General features: G+C 33.3%; 1 protein-coding gene across 1 annotated transcript in view; it reads right to left on the bottom strand.

The window, feature by feature from the left end:
- The window catches only part of LOC145688466 (uncharacterized), a 76,250-nt gene that overhangs the window by 23,893 nt on the left and 36,618 nt on the right, over positions 1 to 15,739 (bottom strand). The gene's annotated exons all lie outside the window — the stretch shown is intronic.

The raw sequence follows: 15,739 nt of genomic DNA, 5'->3' as shown, positions 1-15,739 counted from the left end.
GATTATATATATATAAATTACAAGAAAACAGAATATGTATTTTTCCCTTCATAATAGAAGGGTTCTCTTTTCATCTCACATACAGTGAAACCTGTCTATATTGGCCACCATCGGTTCCATTGGAAAGTGGCCAACTTATAGAAAATAAGTGTGATTGGTGCAGATTTAGAGTAGGATTACTTGATTGTAAGATTTTAATAAGCAATGGCACGACAGCTACTTTTAAGTGACGAATATAGAGTAATCATAACAATATAAAGTACTAGAAAAAATTACAGTATGTTTAATGAGCCACAAGTATTTCCCTCGAAGCAAAAGATGTTTTGAGAAAATCTTAAGGGAATTCGTATCTCAAAACTTCCGCTACCTTTTGACAACCCTTCAAGTGCCAATAGTCGACAATTGAGATGTTAGTTTTAACCCTGAGAATTTTCCAGAAAGCTCCCCACTGATGAAATGAGCTAATGATTTTACCAAACCAGACAGAGTAAACAAATACATACAACCATTTCCTGAGTGCTTTTTCTTATTCACAAGTTCCTTCACCATCCCTGTATAAGGGTAGTGTTCTGGCTGTTGACCTCCAAGAATAAATCGTGGGAATTCATGGTCTTTGTCTCAAATCACAAATACAGAACATCTGCCTCTCATATGGGCATACGAAAGAGTTAAGAAAAATAACAAAACGGTATTTTGCGTTGCCAAGATATGCAGCTTAATTTATCATTATCATCATAAGGTAAACACTGCTTCAATGCGGCCAACTTCCAAGATAAACAGGTGGCCAACTTACAGAGTAATAGGTAGAGCACGGATTTCCATGCACAAACAAACCCCAAAATATACACGAAAAATATCAAACAGATACACTAAATTTGCATTTAGAAATTTAACATATGCACTGAAATATACACTAAGAAAATAAAATGTTAGTTTCTTACAAAAATATCTTATCTTAATGATCTCTGTTGCAATGAACTATTAACGTTTTCCTTAGGCTTTCTTCTGTCAACCTTCTGTGTTTATCCGCAAGAAACATTTTGTAAGTAGAAAAGTTTCTTTTTAGATCAGCAGAAGTCCCTGGTCATGTGAAAAACGCCAAATGTCTTTCTGTGTTACGTTCTCTTTCAATTCCACGTTTTCACCACTAAGTAAATGTTCAGAACTGAGCGTTCTTCTCAATAAAAACTAACGCCAGTAAGTAAATGAATAGGCAGCAACATAAAAACTAATACTTTTTCTTCCCAGCAGGGGTGAATGTGGGTGTGTGTAAAAACGTGACACCAAGAAAGCAACGGTAGCTACGTGTATTGTGTTAATATCGCATTAATCTACATATAATAATGTTCATCTAGCAACTTTGTTTGTATTATTTGAATTCATATAATCTTGTGTGTTATGAAATACAAATATATTGAACAGTCTCAAAGCAACGTCGAAGAATTATTAAGAAACCAGCGCCTACACAAGGATTACATCGACCAGTAAATTTGCAGTGGCATAGATTGTTTTGTACCCGGGATTTTTGTCTAATACTTTGCAAAGTTTATCTGACGCTATTTTCGTAAGGCCGCGAGTTGTTTCACTGGACAAAGTCTGTGATAATTCGCCGAACAAGGAGAGTGAATGCCGCAAAGCATTCTTTCGGGATTCCAACTGTCTGATAATTTCAGGTATTTTCGAGAAGTGGTTGTGTATGGACTTAATTTCGTTCTCAATGTCACTTGTAGAGAAACATTTTCGAGACACATAAATAGCGGCTGCATCATCGGCACATAGTGAGTCTATAACTGTCTTCACTTGATTTAAGTTATCTGCATAATACGGCACAGCTTCTAGCCACGAGGTCCACTGGTTGAGAAAGTACTGGAATTTTTTTTTCGGAAATTCGCGAAAGATACGTGCGCGCGATGGATCATTCACAAATACTTTCATTACGTTTGATACAAGCGCGTTTACTGCTAATCTGCTACGGAATGAAGACCGTGTGCAAGACAAGTCAGGTGGACTAATTTAGGATAGGATACAATATTGTCTTGTATTATTCTATACAACATTCTATTCTACATCTGCGTTTACAAAGTGAGTCAGTTTACTTTAAATAAGTTTATAACCTACTTTCTTGTGATACACTTTCAAATATGCTAGTATGCAGAAATAAAATTCGGAAATATGCAATATCCTGCAAAGTTTACGAAATATGCATGCACATCGAAATTCACTCAAAGTATGCACTTATATGCACCAACACATGCGTCTAAAACGAATCCTTGCAAGTCCGTCGGAAAGAACAAAACATTTTCCATATGTTCCTGCATGTTACTATGAACATGCATTTTTCATATAAATCCGGGCTGTAGTAATAAGTAATGAATGTCTTATGGAAAAATGCAGGTTCAAGACGAACCAGGCCAAGATGAACAAGTGGACAACTTAGAGAGGTGGCCAAGTTGACAGGTTTTACTGTACTTGTAGAGTCGTAGTTAGAATAAATTTCTCCTCGAAAACTTAACTTTTCCTTTTAGATGTATTTTTGAAATTTGAGATTGTTTTAGTTTAACGTACCTCGATTATCCCTTTTAGGCTTAGATAATTAATGAAAGTGTGTGATTGTGAAATTAAATTTATGGTGCTCTCCCATCAAGGTTCGAACCCGGGACCACATACATCAAAGGCGCACGCGCTAACCACTAGCCCATCGGGGAGAGTTTTGTTTTCGGTTCTCAATAATTCATAACAATCTACTATAAACTGGACTCCAGATTACTGGAGCCTGGCCGTAAATCTGAGACAAAGAGAGCATGTGAGTTTCGACATACAATTATAGTATATGGAAATTAAGTCCCTCAATGGGCTATCGGAATGCAAGACCTGAGCTTACTTTACGGAAATTAGATAATTAGCGAAAAAACGGGATTTTAATAGTCCTTCCTTTTCTGTTCTGTAACTTCAAGAGCCCCTTCGTGGTTAAGCGGGTAGCGTACGCGCCTATGGCGTGGGAGACCCGAGTTCGATTCCCGGTAGGAGCTCATGTGGTTCGGATTCCACGTTAATCAGTAGGTCCACATCTCATATAGCCTCGCTGCTGAACGGGACGTTAAACTCAAACTCAACCTCTGCTCTGTAACTTCAAGCTCTGGGATGCGGAGTTAACAAATGACACATCTATATAGTTATTTCATAGCATTGCAAAATAAAGAAATATTTTCCCCTGATTTTCACTGAAATGGCAAATCAAAAGGTAGTATTCAGTTCACAATAAAAAAATAACTTGAAACAAACTCTTTTGAGAAACTAAGTTATTGTGCTTTCGTCATAATTTCATTTCCCCTCCTGTGCTACGTAAAGTCAAGTCAATTAATGAAAAGTTTTGATTTGATTTGCTGGTAGTTGGTTCTGATTTGAATGTGTCCATGTGGAACTTTCTGTTAAGTACTGTAATATCGTCAGGAAGCGGAGAGTTATAATTGTGCAATCCACAAAGTGAATTTTCATTTATATATATATATATATAAACATGAGTTAATTCCAAACAAATATTCATTTACTAACTGATATTGTCTAATTCAACTCAGATCCAGTTCATTTTCTCATTTTTAAATGAAAAACAAACAAAAGGGTTTTGCAAAAAGAGTATTTTTGGTCCAGTGCTATTAAACAACCAGACGTGTCACTTATGAACGACGCCTTATTAAAGTCTGAACCACCTATAAAAATACAGGGACAGAAAAAATAACATTTGTTGGCCGGAATATTATCTTGTTATCGGAGTATAATGACCACAAAACTTAATGAAAAGCGAGTCGGAAGTCCGTGATAAATTAATTGCGAAATTTGACTCACATGGAGTAACAGGGAACGCAAACTAATCGAAATAGTGTGTAACTTTCTGTTATAAAATTTTGACTCGCTTGTGTACAATAATAATAATAATAATAATAATAATAATAATAATAATAATAATAATAATAATAATAATAATAATAATAAATAATAATAATAAATAATAATAATAATAATAATAATAATAATAATAATAATAATAATAATTATTATTATTATTATTATTATTATTATTATTGTTATTATTATTATTATTATTATTATTATTATTATTATTATTATTATTATTATTATTATTATTATAGTTCCTCTTTATGGATAAATCGGTTCCGCTCCTGATCTCGGGTTCGGTCTCCAATGGGAGATGCTTACTTAGGATGTAAGCCCGAGTGTAATGGCCCAACTTTAAACAATGCGTCTCCTCCGTTTCATATACAAGTATGTTAAAAAAAAGTTAAACGCCAATCAATGAAGTAATAATAATTAGAAATGGATCAAATGCTCTTTTGTGTGAGTGCGTGTGTGTGTGGGGGGGGGGGTATGTGTGTGAAAACCATATTTAAAAGTAGGAGTGATTAATATGATTCATTGATGCATTTATTTTCGAGATCACTGAATCTTTAAAATGTAAATCATTCATTTCAGCTGTGAAGAACTTCCTTTTATCTTTACTGATGGAAAATTTAAAGATTTTTATGTCCTGCAAAATCGAACTTTGCAAGATACAGTTACAGTAGATATTCAATATTATGCTTCATTTTGGCATAACTTAATTATAAGACAAACGCAGCAACTACCGTATGTCTGGAATATTTGGTTGGAAAAAAAAATGGAAGTATGTTTACAACTAAACGTATGTTCTGCTTTGAAACATTATAAAATTGTATCACTTGAGAAACCTATTGTGTGATTAGTAAACAATGACGTGAGATCTTCATTGTTTACAGAATTATTATAATTTTCTTTTTAACTGATTTCTTCAAGTTGATTTTCTTTTCCGTTTGATTTTTATCAAATGGCACTCACACACTCTTTCCTTATTCAATCATTCATTCACGTGTTTACTACACAATGATGAGACTTTCAAATGTTTTATTTATAATGTTTTGTTTCTATATCATATATATTCTCTTCCGTCTCTTAAAATTACAACACACAGTCAAACGAGTTTCTCCTGTCTCTTCTTGTTCTAAGTGTTCTCTTTATGCGAAATCATACGTTGTGTGTGTGTGTGTATTTAACGTAATTATATTTTCGTAATAATTGCTAACAGGTACAGAATGATAATATAATAGAACCACTGAACAAGAAACGTGAAATTAACGCAAACACAAGCATAAACATACGTTATTACTCATTAGCCAAAGCATTTACCTCGCTGCGTTATGCTTGCTGCTAGAATTCCCGTTACAGGTGACCACACACATATATTAAATATGTATTTTTTTAAAAAAAACATATCCTAACTGAAACATACAAGAGTTTAATGGTTTAATTTTCTCCATTCATCTTCAGTAGTAATTATAATAATCTATGTTCATTGACTTTCTAATTAGACAAAGAAACTATACTGTTATTAATAATAATAACTACCAAAAGTTTCGACATAGTTAATGTTGAAACTATTAGTTTACGCATACTGACTTCTACATACGGTGTTGCTTGCAGAATTACTGCACAAAAAAATTGATGTTATTGAATTAAGCATAGCAAATTACGATATCAGGTAAATCACTTAAAGCTGCAACCTGACTTATTTCAAAACTAAATTAATATTTTGTGGAAAGTTGTGATACCTACCCCATTAATTTTGTTAAACTCAACATATCTCCTCCTTACTCCCAGTATTTAATAAAATCCTCTAATATTTTGGAACGTGATTGAATAATACAATTATGAATCACATATTATCAACGAACTTTAAAAGTTCGTTACTGAATTCTCTATGTTTATGTGAGTATGTGTGTATCTGTTATTTACGAACTTTTCAATTTTGAGCCCTCCATTCAATAGAGCAGCGTTTCCCAACCTTTTTCAACTTGCGGCACACTTCAGGGTAACTTGAATTCTCGCGGCACACATTATTATTATTATTATTATTATTATTATTATTATTATTATTATTATTATTATTATTATTATTATTTGAAAATATAAAATACTGTATTTTTTTCTGATTACTGACATCACAGAGAAGAAAGCTCGATCACTGGTTTTTTCCCCGTGGTAAATCATTATGCTTATTTTTCATTTTCATTTAAAAATAGCAAACAATTGCAATCAGATATAGGATTAAAGTTGTTAAAAATAAACTTTCTTTTTCGAAAACTGTATCCAACCATCCATTAAGAAGAAGAATCACTAAATAACGAAAGAACAAACAAATCTCTTGTACTTTTAAAACACAAATATAGGTAATTCGTATGCATGTTTACTTTGCCGGAAGGATTGAATAATATTTTAAAATTTCAAGTTACGAAATAGTCTGCAACAATAAAGAAGTAATAATGGTCATAACAATGATAACAAATGCTTTTTTTCAAAATTAGAAATGTACAGAAAAATGTTCTACAGAAAATTAAAAATGTTCTACAGAAAAATAACACAGTATGAAACTTTAAATTTCAGATTCATAGTTGTAATGTGAAATACAAATATACCTTTTTCTCTAGATCTTGCAATTTGATTGCTATAGAATTAATAATTTAGTTTCGATTTCCTCACGGCACACCAGCGACCCGTTCGCGGCACACCACTGTGCCGCGGCACACCGGTTGGGAAACGCTGCAATAGAGCATCAAAAACTATGTGCAAAAAGTGATGGAATTTTTCGCGTCACTCTTACCGTTCCCTAGATATTGGCCAAAAAGTGCCGATTTCGGGAGGTTTAAAGAGCCATATCTCGGGAACCGTAAGTGACAGAGATATTATATTGCTGTTGATTAATACCTAAGAGGTTGGTGAACATTTTGGAACCAAATAGTAACCGGAGGCCACTAGATTTACGGGTGCTTAATTTGAAAAGTATTTTAAAAGAAAGCTGTGTCGTCAAAGTGAAATTCTTGGAATGTTTCTCAAGGGTAGAACGGGTCCTGGGACCGGACAATACCCGTATGATTTTAAGAGAAATAAATCACACTAATTATATAGTTATATCTGCATTTTCAGTATATACAGGGTGGCCCAAAAGTAGGCATACAGTCCAGTAATGATCGGTGATGACATTTTATATAATTTACTTATTGTTATCCATACAGGTATTGATTTAGTTTCTTCCTTATCCACTCTTAATTTATTTTCACTTAAAACTTAAGCTCGGAACAAACCAAGGCAAATAAACTTATTATCTTAATAAATTAAAATCTCATACTTGATTGTTGCTGGTCTGTATACTTACTTTTGGGCCACCCTGTATATGGTGACAAAAATTGACAGCTCAATATAGCTAATTCAATAGATCCTCTAATACGCAGGTTACAAATATGTAAGTGTATTATCTATTGAATTTAATCAAATAAATATAATGTACAATTTCATATAAAATTCATGAAGTTTATTTCATTTTAAGTTTGTTCTAGCAATGCTCCAGGAGCATTCTCAAATGATTCTTATTGTGGTTTGTAAGATAAGTCAATAGCAGTGTTTCTTTCAGGCATACTGCGGGGGATTCATCCGTTCAGAACAAATAAAACTTAAATTGTCATTACGTGTCACTTTTGTGTCCTTTAACAAATAGTATCCCAGTACACCTTCTCACATTTTTATTCTTCCTCCTCCCTTGCATATGGATAAAACCTGGTCATCAATGTACTATAGAAGTGGATGGGGGCCTATTTCTCTCTCTTTTCGATGAGACGCATTTATGCGCATGCTTAGTTAATTAGATTTGTATTTCCTCAAGATATGTTTTTTATATTATAATTATTATGGAACGTCAGTAAACTTCCTCCTCCCTCTGCCCATTTCATTTACGAACATGTTAATAATATTCCAAAGTAATGTAGCATGCGATAATAGACTACTGAAAGCTCACAAATTATATATATATAATTAAAGTAAGCCTTTCTAAGATTCATATCACAGGTTAATTTAAAATTTACCAAAAAATGTAAGTGGAATAATATGAATAAATAATGCCATAGAGGAAACACTTAAAGAAATTGATATGCTAAATAGCATTATAAAAATTCCGAAAATCAATGATTAGCATTGTGATCGACTACACGATGTAGGAAAAAATAGAAAGACTTAAGAGATCACGTTGATGATAGCGGAACTAAACAAGAAAATAACAGAATATTATTCTTTTATAAAATTTATAATACGATATTTTTTTTTAAAAAAAATGTGCAAAGTATACATTACCTGTATTATACAATGATTGACACTAACGTTTAAACTTTCTTTTTTTAGTTAGTAATATTATATTTACATAAAATTAGAATCTTAATTAGGAAATATTAAATAAACCAATTCCCTACTAAAATATTTTCCTACATTTTTCTTTCAGTTAAGAAACAATTCTTATTATAAAGCAAAAACATATTAAGTCTGTAAGTAACTGTCACATGGAAACTTCAAAACAGGAAATTCTTATTACGAACGCAAGACGCCTCAGTATACGATATGTCACGCTAATTCCACGCTAATTCCTAATGCTTCATAATCATGCTAATAGATGTCGCTAGCCACGCTGCCTCCTATATGACGCCAAGAGATGGCGTTAGCGTCCAGGCAATGTGCAAACGAGCCGAAGCCTTGGGGGAAATAACTAGTATTATTACGAGTTCTTCAAGAAATGTACATAATTGCACCTAGAATTTTAAGTTAAGGGATTTCCGCTATACTGTATCATATTTTCACTAAAAAAATTGCGTAATTTATTCAACTTAAATATACTAAAGCCTGTGACAAACATCTTGGCATTTTAGCTAAACGAATAAAACGCAAGCTCTGATGCGATGTTGCCGAATGCTAAGGGGTGTGGTTATGGCTAAGCAGACGAACTACAGCGTGATCAGGTGGCAAAGGATAGACGTGGATGTGTACAAAATAAACATGGCAATACCGCTGGGCTCCTATTTGCTAGCAGCGTTTAAAGGGAACTTGGAGCGCTGCCTTCAAATGCCAAGATGTTTGTCACGCCGTTTAATACGTATATATTATATCAAAGTTTTGATATAATAAAATTCCAATTATCCGAACTACAGTCTTCCGGATCGCTAAACCCCGGATCAATATAAATAATTTCAAGAAAACTTATTGGAATGCGAATACTGTATGTATGTGTTTATGAAAGTATAATTTCATTGTATCTAAGTGAAATTTTCCGTATTTTAAAAATTGTTTGCAGTAACAGTTAGTTATTTTATCTTCAGCATACATTAGGCCTACCTTTTTATTAAACAAAGGTGATTTTTAGAGAATGCTTTTTTTAAAAATTGCACAATCAGTGGCTTTTCTCAAGGGAAGTTGGGAGGCACGGTGATTCAGTGGTAAAGCGGCTACCTCTGGTGCGTGGGGTCCCTGGTTCTATTCCTGAACAACCAATTCTTCTTGGCTTTTTCTCGGGATAATCCTGTTTCCCGCCAAATTCTTATTCTACCAATTCTTTTATCATAATTTACTTGCCTTAATCATCCGTCTCCCTTAGCCTAAAGAGCATAATCGTGGGACGTTAAACTGAAGGATTTAACGTCTCATAACTTTACAGAAATGTAGTTTAAATTTACAATCGCTTCAAGCTAAGAGAAGAAAATTTACCTAAAGTAGTATTTTTTATATATATATATATAAGAGTTAGTACTTTAAAGTAATAAAAGTTTAATTTTTACTGATGTGAGTTCCTTCAAAAGCCCCCGCTGTTCAAATAATACCCCACTTTTTTTTTCATGATTTCCCCAACTATCTGGATTGAGTTCAGAGATCATTAACTCGGGTAATTGGAGCTTTCTGTGTCATTTTCAAACTACACTCATTTTTATCTTAAGATATTCTATATTGTCATCCTTTTAAATAATTACGAAAAAAAAAAAAACATTTGATTCATTTGAATCCCTACAGTATATCCCATTATTCAATGAACATATGCGAAACGTTCTTCGCAACTCAATGTTAAAACATTTACCAACATTTTAAACAATAGATAAACAAAAGTATGCAGTGGAATTCAGAAAAAAAGTAAGTAAAAGGCGAGACAGCTTTAGTCTTCGCAATTCTTTAGTACTGACAGGATAAGGAAGAAAATCAACCATTGAATGACGTCATATCTTTCGAAAACTGCGTAGTATTCTTAGGAAAAAGTAGAAATGAGTGTCTTCTGTGTGTTTGACGAGGAAAAATTCTACGAAATTATTCCTGGATTTTGTTTGTATGTGAAGAAGACATTTTTGATAGAGAGGAATGTAAACTTGAAAGTAGAAGGGTTGAGTTTACCAATTCTTTACTGTTTAAAATAACTTAATCAGTGGGCTGCAGAATGTCTGTTTATTAGTGCTTAGCTACACGTTAACTCTTTGAGTGAGCAGTCATTACAAACTAGCCAATGTGTGACGTAGGAGTGGGCTTTTTTTTTACGATCAGAGCTAGAACAGAGAGATCTGGTTGAGGAAAAAGGGGGAACGAAACGAAATAGATGGAATAGAATTTTACAAATATTATTAGCGTTTCACGAGAAAAAAATGTCGAAAGATCATCAATTGATAGATATCATTCGGCTGAACAAAGTGCTGCAGGTGATTGTAAATCCTCATGCGCAAATTGCAAGAAACAATGTCTTTTCTGCCACTTATTACAATGGAACTGATAATGAAGTATACAATATAATCAAGCTTTTCATTATAACCGCTATTAAGCATGCAGCACAGTTAATGAGATATAACGCAAAAATTATATGATACGCTTTTAAAGTTGTAATTTTTGTTTTAAATATAATATTTGCCCAAAGATGATACATTGTTATATAAATCGATAGATCACATAGTACAGTGGGTCCCCATCTTATAAAGCGTCGGTGTTGAATGGACGTTAAACTGTAATCAACGAACCTGTCAAAAGTCAGCAATATCCTGAAAATAATCCGTCCACAAATGTTTTTTTTAATAAATATAAATAAAATAACAATTTATGCAAACTATCTAATTACAGACATACATATTCAATACTCTATCAGATAACGACACACTTGAATGGGCTTTTTTTTTTGTATAAATTTTGTTGCATCTGTAAGAATTTACTAAAATGATTTCCAAAATTAGAGAGATAAAACACAGTGTTTTAAAATAGAATAATGGCATCATTGGACAGTCTTGTTGAAATGAACTCAGTATATATATATATATATATATATATATATATATATATATATATATATATATATATATATGAAAAGCCTTTTTAAAAAGCACTAAAAGGTATAAAATAATAAAAGCGCTAAAAACAAATAATAATAATAATAATGATAATAATAATAATAATAATAATAATAATAATAATAATAATAATAATAATAATAATAATAATAATAATAAAGAGCTTAAAAGCAGAAAATAATGCATTACTATTATATGCAAAGAAAAATAAAGTCGAACAAATTAATGTAATATAAAATTATTTTTAAGTTACTTTTACTAGGATAAATATGATTGACTCGGCACGAATTGAAAACATATTAATACATAATAGTACTGAATTATTTCTTGCTTTTAAGCGCTTTATTATTATTATTTCCTGCTTTTTTTTAGCGCCTTTTATTGTTTTCTGCCTTTTGGTGTTTAATGAACTATAAACATCAATCACTGAATAGTGTTAAACCATTTGAAGAAAACTGGGTTTAAAATGTTCGTAACCCATTGGATATATGCAACCCACCTTACTTTGTTGATTATCTGGTTGCAGTATATTTTAGGATAAGTTTTTCTCAGGCGTTGCAGAAGTTACTTGATTTTTAATATATACCGTGGCCAAAAAGTCCGGTAACACTTTTTTTTAATTTGTTACACAAAAACTACAAGTAATATAGCTGTTGTGTATATGTCATATGAAAGAGTATCTCAATTTTTTTTTATATTTTTTTTCAGGCAATGCTCATAGTTCCCACATTCACCGCAGTTGGCGTTGGCGTCAGCGTGTTTTAAATATGGCGACTTCTGGTGCAGAGCGTGCTTTCTGTGTATTGGAGTTCGATAAAACAAGAGTGCTACAGATGTGCAACGGAAGTTTAGAACAAGGTACAAGAAAGAAGCACCAAGCAGGAAGTCTATGCCTGGCCTAATAAATTCGTGCATTCCTGAACGATGAGTTACCTCAACGTTGGATAGGGCGAGCAGGGAAAAATGATTAGTGTTTCGACACGTAACCTCCAAGATCCCGGATCTATAACTTCCTGTGACTTCTTATGGGGATACATAAAAGATAGTATGTGCCACCTTTACCAAAAAAAGGAGAAGAACTTAAGCGCAGGATTGAAGAAGTTGCTCCCACTGTCTCTCAGGATATTCTCTAACGAGTATGGCAATAATTTGATTACCGTCTAGACATAGGTCGTGTTACACATGATTCCCATATCGAGGCATTATGAACTTATACTAAAAAAAAAAAAAAAAAAAAAAAAATTCTGAGATACTCTTTCACATGACATATACACAACAGCTATATCACTTGTAGTTTTTGTGTAATAAATTAAGAAAAGTGTTACCGGACTTTTGGAACACGGTGTATAATTAATTAATTATCAATTTTTAAAAATGTTTTATGAGCAAGAACCTTCCTTGCGAATAGCTTATTGAACAAATGAAAACTATTCAAGTAAAGCCAATGGATTTCGATATAACTGAGAATATACCTACACACACACACATGCAGGTGAAAATGAGAGCCTTTTTGCGAAGTCGGTTAAAAAATTCATAACGATTATAAAACAATTATTATTTCTTTCTCGAAGACCATTAGCCCAGTAAACAAAGACCCAAAAAGGGCCTCGAGCGGAAATAATTCTAAAAATGCCAAAATTTTTAGGATTTTCTCCTTGTGTCAAATACAATGAAACTTCAAACGTTTCAAAATATTCTATATGAGCTTCATCCTCAAAATTCCTCGTGGTTAAAAATGGCCTCCATCCCATGCACGTCTGGTTTTCTATTTTATCCTGTATCTGGCAAACCAATGAGGATATTGAATTTAGAAGGTACCATTTTACTCTGCAGGAACTGTACTTTAGTTTGGTATAGTATACATTTAAATAAAAAAAGACACCCAAAACATTATTCGTGATCAAAGTTGATAATTTCGGCATTTTAGAAAGGATTTTCTAAAGAGGCTTCATTTTGTTTTGAAGTTTGTTATGGAATCAAAATTTAAAACTTGCGTTATTCGCAAATACACAAAAATATATTAACCTCCTGACGCCCAGAGGAAATCGAGTATATGAAGCAGGAGGAATCTTAACTCTGTCTAATTGCACGACATAAGGCGCTTCTGCTATTGTTTGTCCGCCGAAGCAAAATTTGAAGTGTAGAAATTATCCCTACAAAAGGTTTCAACTTAGCGAAGCTCGAGATATCCGCAGAAACGAACGGACAAATGTCGGTATGTTTTGTAGAGCCGGCTCTGCGCGGGGTGTCAGGAGGTTAAAATATATAATTTTCATCTATATTTTTCTCGATTTTATGACATTTTTATTTAATTATCAACTTTCTTTGAAAACAGTAACTTTTCATAGTAATTGGTTAATTTTCTCAGTTCCATAATTTTATCCTAAATTTTACATTAATGTTTACAACGCAAGACAACTCTTACTACAAAATTTTAATTTTAACCTTTACCTTGTGTATCTGACACTTGTTTTTAAATTTTAATCAGTTAATTGTTTATTCATTTTTCCAACTATCCAACTATAATAGTCGAACTCATGCTATAAAATGACTTTTTCGTACAACAGTTCTTGCACAAGGGAATTACTGATCCATTGATTCTCGATTGGATTACCTTCCTGATTGCTGAGTCAGTAGCATTGTGCAGGAATCAAATCCGAATGTTTACACACCAGGCAGATCACACGCACGAGGCATACTGCACGGGAGTAACAACAGTAATGTCGTAAATTTAATCTCTTCTATCATTATTTTTATTTATTTATTTATTTATTTTGTAATTAAAAAGCAAGGTGGTATCACAGAGATAAGACAACCGATCATGACAGCTAAATCAACAAAAACTCACGAACAATTACTGCGATGTGCTGGAGCATTGCCATGTAACAGCTTGCAGCGGAGGTCACTTCGACACTCCGGTTTTACATGCGGTTCTTTCCAGATGATGTTTCAGAACTTCTACATAAAAGGTTCCAGTGACAGCCACTGAATCGAAATCCTCGATGAACAATTTCTATGCCGTCATAAAAAAAAAAAAAAAAAAACGATCAGAAGTTTTGTTTCTTTTATTTTGGTTGACGACATTTTTAGCTATGGATTAGTACTTTGCCGCTTGGTTTCCTTATCGTACTGCAAAACCAGTTTCGTCCCCTGTACTGTTCTTGACGAAATATGACTCCTTTTCAACAGCGCCACAAGTTCTTCCGATGACGCACTCTTACCAGTTTCTACTCCTCCGTTAAAGAATCAGGGAGATATGGTGGCTTAGTGGTAGAGCGCTCACTTCCGGTTCGAGGGGTCCCTGGTTCGATCCCCCTGCCGTGAAAATTTGCTGTGGACAACATGGTGTCCATGTGTTTTCTTGGTGTTTCCCCGTTTCCTCCCATATTCTCATTCCACAATTATTTCATAATTATTCACGTCAATTAAAAATAAAGGGCATGACCTGAGACATAGAAGTAGAAATTTTATTTCTGTTAGGGAATGGAGCACGAAACTTGCACATAACTTTTGTTTCTTTGAATCATCCGTTATTATGTGGTAAACACCACAGACTCCTTCTATCATTGGATCTCTTATACCACGAAAAAAAGGCAAAAAATAAGGCAACGAGAAATGTACTGTCCTCATAATTTTTTTTAAGCTTAAATGTTTTGATTCGAGTTTTTTCTAAGAGCGCATAGAAATTGATATTTAATCTTTCTTGCACTGTTGAAACAGTGAGGAAGAAATAGCACAACACCAGTCTATATATACTCAGCCGCGTCACATGCCACAATACCGAGCTAAGAATTAATGTGTGTACTCCTAAGTCACACGCAAGATTCACCATTATGAAAAACTTACATGCCAAAACTATCTTCGCAGCAATATATATATATATATATTCCTAATTGCGGCACTACATACAGGGTGTTTCAAAATAACACCGACATTTGAGAGGTGATTCCTGACGCCAAGACAAGACAAAAAAAGTATAGACCAATCTGGGTGCACAAATGCTTTTTTGAGTTATAGGCTGCCGAAAATATGAAAAAAGAAACTTTAAAAGTCCATAGTTCCAAAACTACGGGACCTACCGCAGTCGGGTCAAGACTTCACTTAGGAACTAGTATATGCCCTATACAAATGTCCATATTTCCGAATCCTGTTGTACTTACGCTACAATTTTTATAGAGGTAGTTGAAGGGTACTTCAAATTATATGCCTGTAGCCAAACTCCGTCTATAAAATTTATTGGTTGAATACCTTATCATTCTGAAACATGGATTTTTGGATAGGGTACATATTAGCTCCTAAGTGAAGTCTTGACCCGACTACGGTAGATCTCAGTTTTGGAGCTATGGATCTTTAAAGTTCATTTTTTCATGTTTTCGGCAGCCTTTAACTCCGAAAGGAAGCATTTGTGCACCCAGGTTGGTCTATACTCTTTTGTCTTATCCTGGTATCAAGAATCGCCTCCCAAACGTTGACGGTGTTGTTTGAAAACACCCTATATATATATACAGTGAAACCTGTCTCTAGCG

The sequence above is a fragment of the Thermobia domestica genome, chromosome 1 (genome assembly GCF_964235325.1).
Source record: "Thermobia domestica chromosome 1, izTheDome1.hap1.1, whole genome shotgun sequence".
Lineage (NCBI taxonomy): Eukaryota > Metazoa > Arthropoda > Insecta > Zygentoma > Lepismatidae > Thermobia > Thermobia domestica.
The sequence above is the reverse complement of the archived record's forward strand: the minus strand, read 5'-3'. Positions and strand labels throughout refer to the sequence as shown.